Raw genomic sequence first — 22,727 nt, 5'->3', positions numbered from 1 at the left:
CTTGGGTTTCATAGAGATGCAGAAACAGTTAAAAAGATCCAGCAGCCTGCACTACATAATTGTCCATGATTGAGGGAATGTAGTCTTCAAAATATGAGGAAAAGAGGATAGGTATGATAGATATCATGTCAATAATAGTTAGTACAGGCCTCCATTGATGAGTCTTTGATTCTATGGAGATACCGAAGAAAATAATAAATTCCAATTTGATGTTTTGCCCATTTTTTTTATGCCAAGTATTTTAGTTTGTCACATTTATATATATTTTGGGTGAGGAGAGAATGGCTAAACAAGCATTCAAGATGAGACCTGATGAAAAGTGATCTAGAGAAAGACAGTAGTAATACTTGGAGGATAACATCCAAAACGACTTGGCTGAGATGAAAATCCTGGACTGAAAGAGCTCAAGTCAGAAAGGAATGGAAGAAGTTGGGACTTTCTTCCTGAAAGTCCCAACTTCTTCCCTTCCCCTTATAATCCAGCCTTTTTATGGATATTTGGTGGCGACTGAACTTTGGATTATATTCTGTCCACATCTCCATGAGGAGTCGCTTAAAGATCAAAGCTAAATAACTTGAGGGAAAGACATTCACATACCCTTTTAAGGAATGTGGAGAACCAATCAAAATAGTCAGTAATATCCAAGTCACCTTCTAATGGTGCACCCCATTAGTAGGTATTTACCTGGATACTGAGAGAATAAGAATGGCCTGGCAATTTGGAGTTAAGTGGAAGATAATGATGGTACTAGAAGATGAAAAGTCAGTGCATCATCTGGTTAAACAAAGTCCTCACTGTTTTCATCAGGAAACCAAACAGCAAAAAGGCAGCTACTGATACAAACTCACACTTGACATTCAGCAGAATTCAAGATGAAGATACCTTATTTAATGGCCAAAATCACAGAATTAACAATACTTAATCTTTTCCCTTAATCCTTGACCTTTTCTGCATATAAGAACCAGGATTTTATGTTCTTTTGGCTACAAAAGAATGACTTTTCTTGTGATTACAAGAAATACATTTATAAACATAGGTCAGTCAGATGCTTTGGACACCTCACACACTGGATCAAATAATCAAATGGGGGAAAAAATCCTATGCTCCATTGCAGCAAGTTCAGAAAATATACTTCTTCTTTAGAATCTGTAGCTGCCCTTAAAAACATCCATATTTATTTAAATATGGATTGCATCCTCCTTAGTTAGGACATCAGATAGTTTACTTAGTTTTACTTTATTTTGTGTTACTTTTGTATATGTTATGATTTAGTTTGTGCTCCCTGACAATATCTTTGTGACTGAGATGAAATACTGGAAGCATTAAACACTAATTTAATTCTTGCCCTGTTGTTTTAATCCATTAAATTCTTTAATGTGAGTTCTACTTAAGCCTTAGCACTTAAGCCTTAGCATGAATGAAAAGTATTAGGAATTGATTGGGAGAGAAGTAGTGTTTTGAACAAAAAATAATGTAGTGCTCCACTTAATACTACCCTGTTGTTTAGCACACTGTTTTGTTATAGTACTTATGCTCAGAAATTCTTGAGAGTAGTCATATTGCATCATCATCATGTCTTAAAACCATTGAACCAATAGATATGGATATAGAGATTATTATTATTATTATTCAGGCCTCCATGGAGTCAAAAGACTCATCATAGGAGGTCCTTTCTAAGAAACACAAGTCTATCAAGACTCATCGATGGAGGTCCCTCCTAGGAAACACAAAGTCCATCATATCACTCCTTAAATGCATTTACTGTTCTCGCTCCCACCACTCCATCAGGCAATGCCTTCCATGGTGCAACCACCCTCCATGCAAAAGAAACCACTCCTCATCCTCTTTCTCACCATTTCCTTTCGTAACTTCCAGGAATGGCCTCTTGTCATGACTCCTTCCTGCTGTTCAACCAAGCAAAAGAACTCCCTAGTGTCAACCCTGTAACCACCTCGCAACAGTTTAAAATTCTCAATCATATCACCTCTCCTTCTATCCACCAAACTCTTCAGTTCACACTCGCTCAACCGATCCTCATAACTAACATTGTACAGTCCTGAAACCATCTTTGTTATCTGCCTCTTTACCCTTTCCACAGTTAATTTATCACCCTTCAAATCCTGGGGACCAGATCTGAGAACAATAGTCTAAGTGTGGTCTGATCAGAGTTTTATACAGTGGAATGATAACTCTTTTATCTATGCAGGTCAGTGTCCTTCTCATTATTGCAGCAATCCTCTGTGTTACCTTCACTACCTTTGCAATATGTCCCTACCTTTGCAACTAACTTTGTCACTACCTTTGCAATATAGATGGAAGTAAAATCAAATTTTAAGATCTATTATCTCATGTACATTCAAGTTGTAGAGAAAACAAATAGTGAAGATAAATGATCCATCAGGAAATTTTGAGTTGAAGCATTATCTATTATTACAGAGAATACGTACACAGAATTCCTCAGTAACATGAAAATCATGGACTAGTTCAAAGTTTCTGTTGAAAGTTTAATTCTAAATAATTCTGATATAGTTATCTTTAACATTACCTCTCTTTTTACCAGCATTCCCATGAATGACTTGACATTTTGAAAAAATATTTTTACCCTAAATATCACAGATCTCTTCTCTTTGCCATCTGTTCTGGTTACTTTTCTTGTAAGAACAAAATTTACAAACAGATAGAGGGTATGGCAGTGGGTTTCCTCTACCTCATCCTTTGCCAGTTTTTTCATGGAATAGTAGTGTGTACACACACTTATGAGTACACACTACTTACCATGAATACACACATAAGTGTGTATTCAAAGCTTACCATGAGTATTTCAAAATATTTCAAATTTCAGCTTACCATGAGTACACACATAAGTGTGTACTCACGGTAAGCTTTGAAAAGCATGCTCTTAACTCAGTTCCCCTCCCCCCAACCTTACATATGACTAAGATGTGATGAAGTGTCTCTGTTTGTCAAGAGCTATCCATCCGTTAAATAGTCAACATCCTACAATCTGTTTTACTGTAGAATAAAAAAAGTGCCAATATATCTTCCTATGTGAATAAGTTTTCTGGATGCTTTGAAAAAAGATTACCAATAGCGAGGTGTGTAATTAAGATGTCTAAGACTACTTAGACGCCTTAGTGATTACCTAAGATTACCTATTGGTAATCTTTTTTCAAAGCATCCAGAAAACTTACTCACATAGGAGGATATATTGGCACTTTTTTATTATTATTATTATTATTATTATTATTATTATTACGGATATCTCCATGGAGTCAGTAGACTCATCGCGGGAGACCCAAACTAGCAAAACAATATCTGTCATATCTCTTCTTGAATTCATTTACAGATGAAGAGCTCACAACAAAGTCAGGCAATGAATTCCACTCATTCACCACCCTCCAGGCAAAAAACCTTGTTCTGACACCTTTGTTAACCACACTCTTCTTTAATTTCCAGAGATGACCTCTTGTTCTTCCATCACTATCACACAGCTGAAACATTTCCCCTGCATCAATCCTATAAAAACCTTTTAGTAATTTGAATGTTTCTATCATATCCCCTCTTCTTCGCCTATCAGCCAATCTCTGCAATCCACAAGCTCTCAATCTATCAATGTAGGGAGCATTTTTTATATCACTCACCAACTTGGTCACTCTTCTCTGAACCCTCTCCACAGCCTCCTCATCTCCAAGGAATCCAGGTGACCAGACCTGAGCACAGTAATCCAAATGTGGAAGTATCAATGCTTTATAAAGGGGAATAATAACCTCTTTATCTCTGGATGTCAGTGTGTTCCTCAACAACCAAGTAATCCTATGTGCAATCTTGGACACCTTAGAAATGTGTCCTCTGAACTTCATCTCCTTATCTACCAATACCCCTAAGTCCCTAGCCTCATCAATCTCTTGGAGTACCTTTCCATCTATGTAGTACACAGCTGGTAATCTTTTAATCCCAAAATGCAAGACTTTACACTTTTCCACATTGAACTGACATCCATTTTCTTTTGCCCATTTTACCAGCTTATTTAAATCCTCCTGCAAACTTTCAACATCAGCTTGATTTTTTTATTGCACTACACAACTTTGCATCATCAGCAAACAACTGAATATCTCCCTTTAAGCCGTTTCCTATATCATTTATATACAAATTAAACAACATTGGCCCAAGCACAGAGCCCTGAGGCACACCACTGGTCACCTGCCTCATTCTGGACTCGGCTCCTCCATACACCACCTTATGGTATCTCTCCCTGAGCCATTCTCCTATCCATATCACCAATTTAATATCCATTCCCATCTGCTCCAATTTGCGTAACAGTGTTCTATGGGGTATCCTGTCAAAAGCCTTAGCAAAATCCAGAAGTACCACTGTGTAGCCAGTTCCTTTGTCCAACTCTGATGTTATTCTATTATGGATAGTTAATAGATTGCTAAGGCAGGATCTACCTTTAACAAAACCATGTTGGCCTCTATAGAGTATCATATTCTGATCCACCCATTCTTGAATTTTGTCTTTAACCAACTTTTCCAATACTTTTACCGCTACTCCTGAGATGGTGATTGGTCTGTAATTCAATACTGCAGTTTTAGAGCCACCCTTATGCAAAGGAACTACTTTGCCTAACTTCCACTCCCTAGGGACCATACCAGAGTTCAAACTTAAATTAAATATCCAGGTAAGAGGGGTTGACAATTCATTTGCACATTCACGCAACACCCGAGCTGATATTCCATCTAAGCCTACCGCAGTGTTTGCATTTAAGTTTTGCAATATATTTAATACCTCTGATTCTTTAGCTTCAATTCTCACATTAGGTATTGCTATAGGTATAGAGATATCCTCACTTGGGTGATAGACTTTTGAGAAGTGATCACTCAGTAACTCGACTATTACATCTGATTTTGTCACCTCAATACCATCAGCACCCACTAAGGTTATCCTTCCGAAGTCATTCTTCCTCTTACTTGCCACATAGCGGAAGAACTCTTTGGGATTACCCTTGATCTCTTTGGCTAAGGTCTTCTCATAATCTGATTTAGCTTTTCTTACTATGCTGGTAACCTTCCTAGCTTGAGCCTTGTACTGCTCATGGGTGTCCTGATCGCCCTTCTCCTTGTAAATTCTCCATAACATTTTCTTTTTTTGTAGTTCAAGCTTGATACTACTGCTCATCCATCTAATGCCTGCCTTGTTTGACCTCCTGACCATGGGGACACAATCTGATATTGCTTTCCTCAGATACCCACTGATTTTATCCCAAGCACTGCTAACATCTTTCCCTTGCAATATGTTCTGCCATGGGATGGCTGCAAGCTCACTCCGAAGCTTGTTATAATTGCCTAACCTGTAGTTTCGTACATACCCCTTCTTAATAGAAAAATCCACAGATTTTGCAACCTCCCAAGTCAATACCACATGATCGCTTTCACCAACTGGAGGTAACGAGGTCACCTTACTTATGCATATAACCTCTGAACCAATAACCAGGTCCAACACTCTCACACCATGTGTCCCTTCAGTTACGTGCTGTTTCAAGTAATTATCTCGTAGCAGATGTATGAACTCCATTTCCTTTTTGCTACGTGATATTTCCTCCTTCCAATTGATATCACCATAATTAAAATCCCCCATAATAATCACTAAGCCTTCACTCATTGCACTAAGTTGCTGATGCATGAATTCAATATCTCCCCCTGTACTCCCTGGCCTATAGCAGCATCCAACTGTATATTTGGTTGCGTTGGTCACTATTTCGCACCAGACTGCCTCAAATGAACTCTCATTCACATGTCTATCATCATGATATACTACTTTCTTTGGCTGCAACACATCAGCTATCATCAACAGTACTCCTCCTCCTGTTCTATCTTCTCTATCCTCCCTGAAAATACTGTACCCATCACATTCAATTCCAGTGACCACATCTTCTGCTGACAGCTAAGTTTCACTAATGCCTACAACTTTTGGTGAGATTTCACTGACTAATGCCAAAAATTCTTCTCTCTTATTTCTAATGCTTCTAGCATTGGTATACAAAAATTGCAGATTCCCTCTAGATCTTGTACCGGCTTTAGAACTGATATATAAGTCACTAACTACCGTAGTCCTATGCCGATTTTTCCCCCCTCTCTTCTGCAATTTATTCTTATTCTACAGTAAAACAGATTGTAGGATGTTGACTATTAAACTGATGGATAGCTCTTGACAAACAGAGAACACCTCATCTATGTATCTTAGTCATATGTAAGGTTGGGGGGGCTATTGGTAATCTTTTTTCACGGCTTCAAGAAAACTTACTCACATAGTAGGATATATTAGCACTTTTCCATTATTCCCTCTTTTCAACAGTATGGTATAATCAAAACTCTGAACTGTTGAGCTTATTATAGTAAAGCCATCAGTCTTTGTTCTGATGAAGCTTCCCTTTCACACCTTTCTATCTAATAGCTACAAACCGAACTGACTCAACAAAATACTTAATTCTTCAGCCATTCCTTGATTTTCTGTTCAGAAAGATTATAGTAATGCTATTAGCATTCCTATGTTCAGACTATATCAGAAAAAAATATCAAGAATTTCTCTCTCTGTTGTATAAAGTACCTTGTTCATGCAAGTTAGTCTACCATGATCAGACTGGAAGATCAACCAATCTGTGCTTGAAGAACACACAAAAATACATTGGTAGTCAGGTCTACAGTCAAGTCTAACAGAGCATGACTTGGACACCTCACAAAGAATCAAAATAAAACAATCCACTCCAATGCAGCAAGTTTAGAAAAGAAAGACTTTCTTTAGAATCTGCAGCTATCCTTCAAAAACCAGCTGGATTTAAATAGATATGGATGTATTATGCTTCCCAAAATATGGGAAACATTAAAGGATGCCCATAATGTTTATGAGCACCCTTGAGGTAAATTGTCCTAGGACTTGAAATGGAGTGTAATAGTCATTACAAGACATAAGAATGGATATGACTTGGGGGTGAGAGAGGATGCAATTTATACGTACTAATGCCAGATGCATTTGAAGTATTGGAGAAAGTTTTTAGCATTAGTTAATTCCATTTGACAAAAAGTTTCAGCCATTAGCAAAAAACCGAGGATGATATAGTTGTATGAACAGAATGCAAGGGGTGTAGTGTTTTAAGGATGGAACAGAAGGGACACAATGGGAAGAGAGATTTTGATAATAATAGCAGAAGAATTGCAGCCAAAAAACATTGGAGTATAGCAGGAAGATATAGATGCAGTGTATTTGCAGCAGTGTGAAATAGAGGCCAGAAGGACAAAATATAGTCATTTTAGTCGGCCCGGTTGGTCGAACAGTTAGTGTATCTGCTCTCCATCCAAAAGGCTATGGGTTCGAATCTGTGCCCATGGCAGGATTCGAACCCACAACCTTTTTTGTGATTGTCTGTGAAAATGCTAGTGGTTGTATAGTAGATAGCATTGGTGTAGGTTGATGGTGGTAGTTGCGGTTTTGTTGATTGAGTGTGCAGACAGAATTGCAAATCCCTCCCTCGATGAGTCTTTGGACTCCTTGGAGGTGTCACGTAATAATAATAATAATTTGCTGTAGGTCAGTTGTGTGCGTGTGTGTGTGTGTGTAGGAGTACGTGGATGGCATACATTGACATATTAGGACAATATACACTAGGCAAGCAATTACAGAAGGACTTCAGCTATGATTGTAGAATGCAATTCATTTGCAGTGTTGTGAGATACCAACAGGACGAAATATACAGTCAATTGTGGCATATCGGGAGAACTGAGTACTGGACAAGTAATTATGGAAGCCTTCAACTATAAGGGACACAGATTGAAAGGAGGAAGGAAATTAATTTATACAGAGGCCAAAAAATAATAATTACCTGAGACAAGCAGCATGCATTGTGGAATGCTAATGGTTTGAGAATGCTGGATGTCGTGATAGCAAAAAAGTATTTAATCCTAATCTCATCCATTTCCTGCAGTGTAACACCATCAATACAGTACACAGCCTTATATTTCTGCACTGCAGAATGCAACACCTTGCACTTATTAATATTGAAACTGCAACCCCACTTCTTCGTCTAAGTCAAAAGTCTATTCAAATCTTCATAAAGGGAATTAACATCAGCAGTGCTACTTATAATTCTCCCCAACTTTGCAACATCAGCAAACAATGGAGATCCCACAGTCAATCCACATAATATATCATTAATTAAACAGCAGGGCCCAAAACAGAATCCTGGGAAATTTCGCTTCCTTTTTTTTTGAGACACTGTTCCACCATATAGCGCAGTGTCTAGAAACTTGCTGGTATGGTTCAGAGAGCCGATCTCTGATCCATCTAATCAATATACTATCTCTTCCCATCCACTACAACTTGTACACAAACTTATTATGTGGTAATCTATGACATTCTTTTGCAAAGTCCAAAAATATTAGTATATGTGATTGTCTCTTATCTAACACGCGTCATAAATGTAAGTAAATTGCTAAAACAGGACTTACCCTTTACAAATCAATGCTGACCATAAAAAATGCTATCTCCATCAACTCAATCATATATTCTATTCCTAACCAATCTCTCCAACACCTTGACCACAACCACAGTTATACAGACTGGCCTGTAGTTGGAGACTTCTGTCTTAGAACGATGCTTGTGGAGTGGTACTATTTTGCCTTCTTTCCACTCCTTAGGAACTCCACCCGCTGCAAGACCTGATTATTTAACTCCACCTTGCAGGTGGAGTTAAATAACCAGGTCAAGGGCATAGCCAGCTGGGGTGCACATTCCTTAAGAATATATGGTGATATGTCATCCATTCCCACAGCCTTATTCACATCTACCCCATCCAACGTCTGACACACCTCTTTCACTTCCAATTTTCCTAATACTTGCCGCTTTTCTATATATTGCATGGCATTATTTACACCAGTATGATATATGCTGATAAAGTACTCATTCAATAATTCACTATATTCTTTGCAGCTGTTATTCTGCTGCCATTACTATCCACCAGTGTTAATCTGCCATAATTATTCTTCTTCTTGCTTTGCCATGTAGCGGAAAAATTCCCTTGAGTTAACCTTGGCCTGACCAGCCAATCTTCTCTCATACTGCACCTTTTCTTTCTTTACCATACTTGTCACCTTCCTTGCCTGCACTTTCTCCTCTTAATGGATTCGATCACTAATTGTCTTGTAACGCTTCCATAGCATTTTCTTTTCCAATACAGCATGCTTGATTTCACTGATCAATCATTTCACTCTTACTCTGTTTACTCGCTTAACCTTGGTATCTGACAAACAACATTTCTGTCAGATACCACCTTGTGAATTTCCATGCATTATCAATATCTTTTCTGCTCAGCTCATCTACCCAATGTACTGATGCTGACTGACTACAGAGCTTCCCATAATCACCTGCTTTATACTTCCAGATATATCCATTTTTTGACAGCAACCTTTTCTTGTTTCACTACTTCCCAAACAATCACCTAATGATCACTCTCCCCAACCACTAGCAGTGTCAACACCTTATTCATCATCTTTAAGTGCTATTTCCTAATATAGTTCATCTACCGCCTTTGCAAATTTACTTCTGTCTTTAGTGGTTCTGATTATAAAAGCTCTGTGTTCAGTTTAGTCCAGTTTTTTATATTGTCTAGCCATGATAGTTTACTTCTTCCAGGTTTTCTCTTTCCTCTGATTTTACCATCTAGTGTTACCTGGTGAATGTTGTATTAATGTTTCTCGTTAGATGTCCTAAGTAAGCAGTTTTTCGTCTTTTCACAATATTGATTAATTCTTAGTTGTTATTTATTCTTCTCAGTACTTCTTCATTCTTCCCCTTTTCTGTCCATGGGGCTTTGATCATCCTTCTAAATATCCAAATTTCAAAGGCTTCCAGTTTTTTTTTTTTATTGCATTTGCCTTTAACATCCATGTTTCAACAAATTGACCATATGTATCACTTCATCATTCGTATTCGAACTACAATGTTTAAATCATTGTTACATAAAATGGGTTTCACTGTGAAATGGAGATATGATCAAGAATTGAAATTTTAAGACCGTCCAAACTTTCATTTAGCCAGGTATTTGAATTTGTTTGCTTGTTCAATTTTCTTTCCATTTAGAATGAAGTCAACTGTTATCGAGGGGTTGCTTATTATCATAAGTTTTGTTGTTGTTGTTTTTTGTTAATTAATTATGCTCATTTCTGTATTTTCTTTGTTGACACATTCTAGGAGTATTTGAAGATCTTGAATATTTGGTGTAATTAAAGCAGTATCATCTGCATAGTGTAAGTTATTTATTAATTGGCCATTATGATTACTCTTTCCTTTTTTCCTTCTAAGGCCTTGAGAATAAATTATAAATTAAAAATGCCAAGAAACAATATTCTTGGTTTCCTCCTTTATCCAAGTGTAAGCAAACAAAGTTTGCATGTGAAAGTTGCTTCACGACTAAGCTACTTATATATTATTATTATTATTATTATTATTATTATTAAGAAAGACCTCCAGGAAGTCCACATACTACACACACACACACACACACACACACACACACACACACACACACACACACCAGCTATCATACTTATTCTTGAATTCATTCACACTGCTTGCATTCACAACATCCAATGGCAATCCATTCCAATCACACACCACCCTGTGAGAGAAAAATCTAGCCCTCACATCCTTCTTAGCTGCCTTCATTCTCAGCTTTCAAGGATACCCTCTTGTCCTTTCCCCACCTGCCATAAATTGAAAAATTCCATCATTTGAAATCCTGTATGACCCTTTCAGAAGTTTGTAAGTCTCAATCCCTATTTCTCCTGTTTGCAGTGTACAAATTCTCAATCTGTCTTCATAATCAGTATTCCACAATCCTGATATCATTTTTAACACTCTCCTTTACACTCTCTCTAATATGTCAGAATCACAATGGAAACCAGGAGACCAGACCTGTGCACAATAGTCCAAGTGAGGTCTTATCAAGGCCTTGTAAAGAGGCAAAATGACATCCTTATTTTTAAATGTGACCATTCGTGTTCAGCATTGCAATTATCTTTTGAGTTGTATTTGCAATTTTTGCCACATAGCCCCTGAACTTCATCTTTCTATCTACTAATGCTTTAAGATCACTAGCCTCATCAGTTTCTTCTAGCATAATGGGGATCTGTTTGCAGATGATGCAAAGTTGAGTAGAGCAATAGTGAATGCTCAGGATGTCAAAATTTTGCAGGATGATTTGGATAGTTTGGAGGACTGGGCTAAGAAGAATGGATGTCAATTTAATGTGGAAAAATGTAAGGTTTTGCACTTTGGGGAGTCTGTTGTGGGTGCCATGACTGTAAATGAGTTCAAGGTGAAGTATGATAGATACTGTGTGAATGTTGAATAGTTGTTCTTGACATGATGTTGGGCCTCCCTCGATGAGTCTGAGGACTCCTTGGGGCTGCCCGTAATAATAAAAATAATAATAATAATCCCACCAATATAATACGACATTGGATATCTAATCACGCCGAAGTGAATGACTTTACATTTACTAACATTGAACTGACATCCATTTTCCTATGCCCATTTCCAGCCTATTCAAATCATTCTGCAAATACTGCATATCAGCAGCATTCCTGATTACCCTACCTATCTTTACATCATCAGCAAATAGCTGTATGTCACTTATCAAATCAAGCACTGATCCTTGTGGTACACCACTTGTTACCTTAAATCTTGCAGGCTCACATCCCCCTCGTATACCACTTTTTGATAACTGTCAGTCCGCCATCCTCTTATCCATGCTAATAATCTATAACCCAAATCCATTTTCTCCAACTGATGCAACAGTCTACAATGTGTATTCTGTCAAAAGCCTTATCAAAATCCAAAACTATCATGGTGTATCCATTCCCCTTGTCTAGTTCAATGGTAACATTATTATAGAATGTGAGCAAGTTGCTAAAACATGACCTTCCCTTAGTAAACCCCGTATTGTTCATTGCAAAGTAGAGATTCACTGTCATCGAATATAGAGGCTAATGACTTCACGTCGATTGTCTTAGTATCCCATAATGCAATGCACACATCCTTGCAGACATGTATAATACTATGCGTTATGGGAAGAGTCACTACCCATACTTGGATAATGGATGAAACCATGAATACTTTTTACATGCCAAACCAATCAGTATTCTCTACATTCGTGGGCCTGTAACAGCATCCTATCAGATATACTAGCCTATTAGTTTCAACCTCACACCACACAGATTCGAAATCTGTGCATGAACTATAACCTTCCACACTTTGTTGGAACAGTTCTTCTGCAATCATTAATAGCACTTCCCCTCCTCTTTTCACATTTCTATCCTTCCAGAAAATTATATATCCTTCTATTTCTATTCCACCATCACATCCTCTTCAGACAAGTAAGTTTCACTTATTCCAATTATCTTTGGGCATATTTGCCCATAGGAAAATATTGTTATACTTAACCTGCCGCAACAACTTCCTCAAGTCTCTATCAACATTCTTTTTTTCCAAACTAAGTCATTTGTTTCTATGACTACCACTAATTTTGATGCCTGCTCTTTCCTTTTCTACAACACATCAGTTATTTGTTTCATTGTTCCACTGGGAAAGTGTGTTTTGTGCACTTTATTAATCATCACTTCTCTAATAATCAAGTCCCCATACAATGATATATGACTATCCTTTGAGTCCTTTTTCATAATACCTCCTCCTCACTTTTATGCCAATCTCTCCTTCAGATGTTTAATATCTTCTTCCAGATGTTTGATTTCATTTCACATTTCCTTTTTCATTAACTCTTGGCTAAGTTCTTCTACTACAGTTCCAACTCTTGCTCCCATTTCTATTTGCTCTAATCTATCAACACACTTTTCACATTTTTCAGTGCATATATGTAGCAATTTTTGCAACGCATCTTCTGGGAAAAATCCAAGGCAGAACTCAACTTTTGTACCAAAGCTCTCCGAGCTTCCAACATGCGCTTCTTTACACATGCCATTTGCAGAAGCAGAAGCAGTAAAAACAAATAAGCAGCAAAACACAATATAAACAAACAAAATTCCAACAACAACACACTACTGAAGGACACTTGTATCCAGACTGAAAAAATGCAGCGCAATTTGTGATAAAAAGCCACACTAGACACTATTTAAAAACTTTTTTTTTAGCACAACTCAAATCTACTGCCATGTTCACTTGCAATGAGATTTAGGAGTAATGGTTGACAGTAAACTGAAGAGTAGCAGGCATATTGCAAGGAATGCACATCACAGTGCTGCTATGATAAGCAGTACTCTACCATGTAGGGATAAGGAAGTAGTTGTGCTACTGTATAAAGCACTGGTCAGACCACACTGGACTATTGTTCCCAAATTTGGTCACCTGGTTTTCGGTGTGATGTGGAAACATTGGAGAGGGGTCTAGAGACGAGTGACTAAGAAAATATCAGAACTTTGAAATGCTGGCTATGGAGAGAGAGAGAGAGGTTAAAGAAATGTTGATTGCAGAGTTTGGTGGATAGGAGGAAAAGAGGTGAGATGAGAGAGGCATTTAAGTTAGTGAGAGGATTTTATTGGATTAATCCAGATGGGATCATAAAAAGAGTAGAAGGGAAATGCCAAAGGCTATCCCTGGAAGTTATGTAAGCGTGCCATGAAGAGAGAGATGTGAGGAGTAGATTTTTTACATGGAAAATTGCCAGTGAATGGAATGCATTATCAGAATGTGGGGTTAATGCAAGGAATGTTAAGAATTTTAAGATTAGATATGATAAATATGTTGTCAGTTGAATGAACCTTCCACGATAAGTCTGCCGATTCCTTTGAGAGTGTAATAATAATAATGAATCTATTCCTTTTATTTCCCTTGAGTATGCTAGAAACAAGAAAATTTTAGCTTTCTGAAGCAGTGGTTGAGATCGTTTTCATCCCATGTATTCATCCACAGAGATGAAAATTTTCAAGTTAACAACATATACAGTAGCAAACAAATCAAAACAAACAATCACATTTTACACAAAAATTTTAGTCTCGCAAGAAAATAAGCACAAAAATTACTCCAGCTTTACCTAATAATATATGTGCTCCTCTGTTCCTAATAAGTTCATTAATTTGCTTAGGCATGGATTTACAATGTAGAACACATTTTTCTTATTTCTGCATCTCAAAACCATACTTTTATAATGGATTGTATTAAGTTATTCTTTGTATCACAATTTAATTTTCCAAGTCTCTTTTTCACTATAACCCACAAATTTTCTATTGGGTTAGTGTCAGGAGAATTAACTGAAGCATTGGGATGTTGTGATTTTTGAAGAATTCTTTCACTTTTTTTTTGAAGCCTAGCATGGAGCGAGATCCTGTTTGGAAGTTTTTTCAGCCACTTCTGAATACTCCAATCTTTGTACACTTTTGCCCATTGGAGCCTCGTTTTCTACATAGCCTTTATCAACAGTTGTTTCTTTTTTGGTCTCTGAGCAGTCTTCAATGCTTCCAACAATCTTCTATGGACTGTCATGTCAGAAACATTAATCCCACTAGCTGCCAAGTCTCCAGGTCTACAGCAAACAATCTTGGATTCATATTTCTTTTCCTAACTAGTAAACGATCTTGAATAAGTGTAGTTTTCCTTTTTATTATTATTGTTATTCAGGCCTCCATGGAGTAAAGAGACTCATCGTGGGAGGACCTTCCTAGGAAACACAAAGTCTATCACACTACTCCTTGAACTCATTGACCATTCTTGCTCTTACCACTCTATCTGACAATGCATTCCACAGTTCAACCACCCTCCATGCAAAAAAAGGCACTCCTCACCCTCTTGTTCACAGCTTCCTTTTGTAACTTCCAGGGATGGCCCCTTGTCATCCCTCCTTCCTGCTCTTCCACCAAGTGAAAGCACTTCCCAGTGTCAGCCCTGTAACTGCCTCTCAACAGTTCAAAAGTCTCAATCATATCATCTCTCCTTTTTCTATTCACCAAACTCTGCAGTCCACATTCCTTTAGCCGATCCTCATAACTAACATTGTACAGTCCTGAAACCATCTTTGTTATCTGCTTCTGTACCTTTTCCACAGTTAATTTATCCCCTTATCCTGGGAACCAAATTTGAGAACAATAGTCTAAGTGTGGTCTGATCAGAATGATAACTCTTTTATCTCTGCAGTTCAGCATCCTTCTCTGAGTTACCTTCACCACCTTTGCAATATGCTCCCTGAATTTCACTTTTTAATCAGTCATCACCCCCAGATCTCTTGTGTCCCCCTACTTCCTCCAGTACAGCTCCTCCAATCGAGCATGCAGCCTCCCATCGATATATCCCAAACTTCAAGACTACATTTTGCTGCATCCTCCCCTCCCCCATTCGTTTGCCCATTTGTCCAGTTTGCTCAATTCCTCTTGCAGGGCTGCCACATCTGCATTATTACTAATAACCCTGTCCAGCTTTTTTGATCCACATTTTCCTTTTCTGTCAGGAGAAAAAATACCACTCTCTCAAAACCTCTTTAAAATTGCATTAACATTATCCACACCAACACCATATTCATTGGCAATTTGTCTTTGAGTCATGCATGTATGCCGAGAAAGAGTACATACTTATGAACGCTTTCTTGGAGATGTATCCATTTTAGAGCTGCACAAAATAACATGGTAGAGACAGTTAAAACATACAGGACTCAACCAAAATAGTGAACTAAAACCAACACCGAAAATAGTAAACCAAAACTTGAGGAAAATTTGGCTTGTTTGCGACTTTAATTTCTGAATAAAAGCATCTAGTTAAAATAATAAATATATTATTATTAAATATAATAATAAATAGTTAACAATATTCATCTGTGAACTTGACAGTTATATTTTAAAAATATTTTGAGATACTCTAAATTGGTGCTGCTGAAGCTAGTTTATTTATTTTTTAAAATTTTTTTTTTTTTTAAGGCACTGGAAGCTGATGAAATACCACTATTCACCATCAGAGCATCGGACAAAAAAAACTGCCTTCCTCGTGAATCTAGAAATTGAAGTTTGAAGAATTTTGTCTTCCTGTTGTAATTGTAATTCGTTAATATTTTATCTAATTTAAAAGAGTGTCCATTTTTATGTATTTTTTTTTCAATTAGTTTGTGTCCATGTCATGTTGATTTTTTTTTAATTGTCTGCACTTATATAAGGTATTTTGTCCGAATTGATTGTGTTCAGTTTATAATGCATAAAAATATGTATTCAATGAGTATGTACATAATCATGATTTAGTTATTTGAGTAGCCTATTTAAGAAATTCTAAGAAATTATGCCATTGTAATTAATAATATCAAGTCTTGAAGCTCGTTACGTTTTTTGGAGTCAGACATATAGATATATTTGTATGTCTACTATCTGTCTGTATATTCTTATAAGGATGAATAATGTACATAATTTAGTATATTTTAACTCATTTCTCAAAATTAAAAATAGTAGACCAAATCCAGAATTTCATTTTCAAAAATTTGAGTAAATTGTTCTTATTTAAAATGACATTCGAAAGGTGTTTTTGCTTGTAAACCCATGTGGAAATCATTATATAATTAGTTTTAAATTATGCAAAATTCATCTTTCAAACACTAGTTTTCATTCTGCACTCTTGGCAAATAGTAATTTAATTGCAATTTTGTTCATGTGTGATGTACACAGCTTGTTGTTGTTCATAGTGGTGGTGGTTGCAAAATTATACTAGAACAAAGTGCCTCATTTGGTGCTAAATATGTTTTTCTGCTAATAATATATTAGAAAAGCTCCTTACAATTTTTTATACTTGCTGGTTCAATTAAGTGTTTTTATTTCCAGTGAATTTCCTATTTGATTATTGCTTTTCTCCTACCCAAGTGTAGTATAATTGTAATATATAAAATAATTTTCACACTTCTGAAGCATTTAAGAAACGGTTTCCTGTAACATATTTTACATTCTTTTAAAAACTGATATCTTTTATATCTTACTAGTAGTTTTTGTCTATTTTTTATATATAATAATGTTAATTTTGTGATGTTTTTCTTCTCTGTTTATTGAAAGAAGGAGAACATACGTTTAAAGGAGAGCACATAAGGAATAGTGCAGTGAATGTCTTTTAAATGACATTCACTCTCTTGGGCTGATTTTCTTTTCCTTTTCAAATTTTGAAGAGTTCTCTTTAAATATATTGTCTTATATTTGGAAGTAGTACAGATTAATTTTATTTCCTTTGAATTCAGCTAAGTTTTATCTTATTTGGATATTGATAGTGTATCTGTATGTACATATATATATATATATATGTTGATTGTCAAATTGCTCAAATACTTATTATACAGCATAGTGATTTAATGTCTCATATAAACAAGTTGTAAAGCTACTATTTTGCAAAGAAACAAAAAGAAAAAGAGAAAAAATACATGAATAAAGCCAGTTATACTTCTGGCAGGAATCAAAAGTTTCAAATTATATTATGTTTTCGGAAATTTGTTATTGTGAAATCTAGTTCAGTCCAGAAATTAACTTTTATGGGTTTTTTTTTTTTTTTTTTTATGCTTTGGCAATTAAGTAAAGGTGTTATTTAAGTAAATGATATGACTTTCTTGAATTTTCACATTTAATTTTTTTTTTAAATATTAACTGTAGCTTGAATTGTTTGATATAATTACTGATCATAGATTAATTGGTATCATTTTTTTTTTTAAGTGCAGTATAGTATATCACACAGTACCTGGTATCCAGCTTCTCATTTGCAATTTAGTTTTCATCTCATATTATAAACCAATCTAACTGATCATGCACTGATGATTAGTAGCTCCCAGTTTGTATGGGAAAAAACTAAGTTGCTAACAAGTGCCTGTGATTTACCATACACTGATCTACTGTTTATCTGGCTCTCAAATAACTGGAACTTCAGTTTACTGGTCCTTGAATGGGCTAGCATGTCATCTGACTTCCTTCTGGAATAGGATTTTGTATCCATACGTTCAGTTAACTGGCACCAGCAAATTGATTTCCCAACATGACCAGGTAATTGAGAGACCACTGTATTTAAAGGAAAGAAAAATTAAATAAATGTGAAAAAAATGAAAAATATAGCTTATAATAATCAAAGCTCCTGAACTGTTGAACATTAGTTAAATTTTATCATATTAATATTATCATAATGATAATATTACATATTATCAGAATTCTATTCAATCACATTTATAATGTGAAATATGTTTATATATAATGAGAGCTAATTAAGTAACTTGGAAAATAACTTTAATTAATGGGGGGGATAATATGAAATGAACTTCTGTAACTCTAGAAACTGTGTAGATGATAAATTATTTTTGATTTCATGCTTCACTTAACTTGTACATTCTTAATTATAAATACAGCTAATAATCACTTACCAGTTATGTTCATAATTTAGTTTTAAATATAGCAGATTTTGAATGACTTTAATAAATGATCTTTTTGAGCCATTAATACTAAATATAGTTTTTATTTAAAAACTGTGTTCACTCTCATCAGAGTTTAATGGTGACAACAGCTTTTATGTGTGTTATATTTATTGATTATTTTAAATTTATTCGTAAGATATTGACTGCATTCCATGTTTGCTTGTTTATTTCTCAATACATTGTGATAAACACCATTGTATAGATTTCAAGTACTGTGCAATTCAAATTGCTAGCCTTATTGAAGAATCCAGTAAACAGTGCCAATTTTTTCAATAGTAATCACAAAAAAAAAAAAAAAAAAAAAAAAAAAACTGAACATTAAACCATTCATAAATCTAACTGCTCTGTAACAAAGGTGAAGGGGCCTTTTCCTAGAAGACTGTGATGTTTGAAGACACTAAGCACCACCTGAATGCTGAACAGCATTTACAGGCACTATGTTTGGCAGTTACAATCATAGACAGCAGAAATACAGACAATGATAAGGCAGAGCTTTTTTCTTGTCACTTGACTTATACTCCTCCCCACCTGTCCTCCTCCTTTCTAGATAACAGTGCATGTACTTCAATCTTCTTATCCTGTATGCATATTTCTGAAAGAAAGAAAGAAAAATGATCATGTCATACTTTTTGTTTGTTATTAATAGAATTTTTCTCTCAATTTTGTTAAACTTTCTGCTGCCAATGAGTGTAACATTACACATATAATTTGTGCATTGATGTATGTGTGAACACATATGTAATATTTATGAAGAGGCTGCACTGTGGCTACAGCCTTTAAATTTTAAATATGGTATCTTTTATTAATTATCTGTAGTTAAAAATTTTATATTAAATCTTTAAAATTAGAAGAAAAGTTTAAATGCACGTGATATTTTACAAGATTCATTGCTCATGTTAACTTTATCCATTTTTCCATGCTGAATATTTGATAGATACCTTGTGCTTTGCACTCTTAAGACATTTAAACTTTATTAGGAAAGTAATTCTGGCTGCCTTATTCATGATGCCTGTAAATCTAAATGAACCTGTTTTTGCAAGAAGGAGCATAAAGTTTACATAAAAACTTATCTTAATTTTATAAGAAGTTTTAAACTATTTTGTATCTGGGGGTAGGGTGGGGGGGGGAAGACTTCTTCACATTGATGCGTTTTTGAATGGTGGGATGTACAGAATTATCTATACTTCTTGTATTTATATATAATAGATATATAATGATTTTATCATAACCTTCTTATTATATATTAGTCAGGATTTTAGACACAGATGTACAGATGAAATGTTTAAATAAATCAGCACAACAATTTTGCCTAATACAGAATTTGGCTGTTTTTTTTTTGCCTTTTTTTGTAATAATCTTAGGAAACTTGATTTTAACAATATTAATTTCTTATAATATTTCAGTAGTTGTAGATTTACCAACCTCAGGTTGTAGATGATTTCATCCTCCTATTGCACATCACATTTTTCTTACTTGAACCAACATGAAAAGGACCTTGTTTAGTCTCCAGAGCAGGTGCCTGTTTTATCTAGCCTTTCGTGCACTTACATTACTACTGCACTTGAGATTCCTAACCTTCTGTAAATGGAATTTTAATTTTTTTAAATAAAAAAAAAATTTACTTTCCTCTTTCAATGATATAAGAACTGGTGACATTTGTACCATAACAAACGTCATTTGTTTGTTATGGTACAAACATGGTCATCATACATAACCAAACCAATTATAAAGTTCCAATTTTTTTTTCGATTTAGGTTCTTTAAATTTTATTTATTTCCTATATAATTAAAAAAAAAAAACACAATCTACTTGCTTGTTTTGTGGGGAGGAATGGGGAATACTGCATTCATAAAAGCTAATTATTAGATTATTTTATAGAAATATATCATTCTCATCAAATGAGACATTCCTCACTAAGCAAACCAATGCCTTTCATATATGGAAATTTAGGAGATCCATAACAGATAGTTGATATTCATACCAAGAAATTAGAGAAAGTAATATAAATAGGAATATCTATCATTCTTGGCTGACATCCTGGTTGACTTGAATGGACGCTCTTTCTATTCTTTGCCCAGCTAGCTATATGTTCAAATTGCACTGTGTCATGGTATTTATAAATATCTTTAGGGTTAATTGTTTTAATCACTGGTTACATGCCAGTCAATGAAAGTTATTATTGGAGTTTTCATCTAGAGACTTGGATTGTCATTTGGTCTTTAGAACGAAGTTTCTGGATTATCTAAGCTATAGCCCAGCAATGGTGCTAACGTAGTATATGTTAAACCACTTAAGTATAAAGAGCTAATAAGCTTCATTTCGGCAATGAAAACATTACTTAAATTAAGGGGATATTAAATCCCACATAGTTTTAAAAATGAGTTTTAAAAGAAACTCAAAGATTGGAATCAGAGAGTTTCTTGCCGAATATAGTAAACTATAAAGTATCGGCGACACTAGCGTTAGCCAATGCAAGTGATCCTAGTACGTAGTACAATACCGGGCAACTCGTTGCAAAGGTGGAGGAAGTTCAGATCGCTATTCTTAGGTATTTTCCATAATGTAAAAACACATTTCCTAGGAAATGTATGCTGTTATTACATTATGGAGGGAGGTCACTACCCAGACCGGTTTCAGCCTTTTTTGAGGCTTCATCAGTGAGTTGCAACGAGTTGCCCGGTATTGTACTACATACTAGGATCACTTGCATTGGCTAACGCTAGTGTCGCCGATACTTTATAGTTTACTATATTCGGCAAGAAACTCTCTGATTCCAATCTTTGAGTTTCTTATTCGGTTTTAAAACTATGTGGGATTTAATATCCCCTTAATTTAAGTAATGTTTTCATTGCCGAAATGAAGCTTATTAGCTCTTTATACTTAAGTAACTTAATGGTTGCACCTGTTCGGAAAACTCGTTCACAGAGTACATAAGTTCTTTTCACTATACACTTTGGTATTAGGTCTAGCTACTCACTGATGAAGCCTCAAAAAAGGCTGAAACCGGTCTGGGTAGTGACCTCCCTCCATAATGTAATAACAGCATACATTTCCTAGGAAATGTGTTTTTACATTATGGAAAATACCTAAGAATAGCGATCTGAACTTCCTCCACCTTTGCAACGAGTTGCCCGGTATTGTACTATGTACTAGGATCACTTGCATTGGCTAACGCTAGTGTCGCCGATACTTTATAGTTTACTATATTCGGCAAGAAACTCTCTGATTCCAATCTTTGAGTTTCTTATTCGGTTTTAAAACTATGTGGGATTTAATATCCCCTTAATTTAAGTAATATGTTAAACCTTTTATAGGTGGAATTAAAAGAAAAAAAAATTAACTACACTGTCAGTGTAATCACCACTTCTCTGACAATGAATTCTTTTCCTTCATGTGAAAGTCTACTCACTTTCTTACGGACTACACACTTACTCAACTTCCAGAGAATGTTTGTTTGCTCTTTTTTTTTTTCTCTGTTCATTCCCCTTCGAGTAATCCCTCCACTAACTTATATATTCCTGTATATTCTCTATATTCTATCTATTGCTTGCACTGAAACCTACATTCCCTTAATCTCTCTCTCTCTCTCCATAATCATATCTTGATTACTCATATCAGCATCTACTTCAGTGTTTTGCAATCTTCCAAAAATGCAAGCAACTTAAGAGTACAAATGCATTCTTATCATGGTATATTTATATCATGTATTACAGAAACAAAATATCCTTATTCATTAACATTCCTACACATTTGCTTCACTGCATTGTCATCTGAACCCCTGAGAATTGTTCCTCCTGGTTTAGGTAACCTGTCTCCTTAATCTAATATAAAGCTTACTACTTGGTAACACCAATTGACATATGTTCCCCTCTGTTAACAGTGCAAGTCTCGCATTCAAGTGCCATCTCTTATCTAGGATGTTGACTACCATAATTTGCCTCATGGTTAACTATGGGCATTATGACATGTGGTGAGGACCCTATCTCTTCCATATATTTGCAAGTATTCATGACTGTAAATCCGTGTGTGTTCACTGGGATTGCTTGCCTGTTCTAGGGGACAAAAACCCCTTAGCTCCATATGAAATCGGCTAATTCACCTTTAGCCAAAAGAGACCAAATAAAGGTTCCTCACATCATGGACTAGAATCAAACCCAGGTCTTTCCTACCAAAGGGCTTCGTCTATACTGACTGAGCTAAAGAGGTTCTTCTATGGAATGCAAGTCTATTCAAATACTTTTGCAGGAAAATTATTTCTATG

General features: G+C 35.5%; 1 protein-coding gene across 1 annotated transcript in view; it reads left to right on the top strand.

Annotated features, from left to right (window-relative positions):
* LOC150110163 (muscle calcium channel subunit alpha-1-like) overlaps positions 1 to 19,917 on the top strand; it is a 1,246,847-nt gene extending 1,226,930 nt beyond the window's left edge. The window contains exon 47 of the mRNA XM_090391329.1: positions 15,966 to 19,917. The gene's annotated coding sequence lies outside the window, so the exon portion shown is untranslated. The remainder of the gene's footprint in view (positions 1 to 15,965) is intronic.
* The last annotated feature ends 2,810 nt before the right edge of the window (positions 19,918 to 22,727 follow it).

This window comes from Typopeltis vanoorti, chromosome 1 (genome assembly GCF_054136105.1).
Source record: "Typopeltis vanoorti isolate ZY-2024b chromosome 1, IOZ_Tvanoo_1.0, whole genome shotgun sequence".
In the NCBI taxonomy this organism is placed as follows: domain Eukaryota; kingdom Metazoa; phylum Arthropoda; class Arachnida; order Uropygi; family Thelyphonidae; genus Typopeltis; species Typopeltis vanoorti.
The sequence above is the reverse complement of the archived record's forward strand: the minus strand, read 5'-3'. Positions and strand labels throughout refer to the sequence as shown.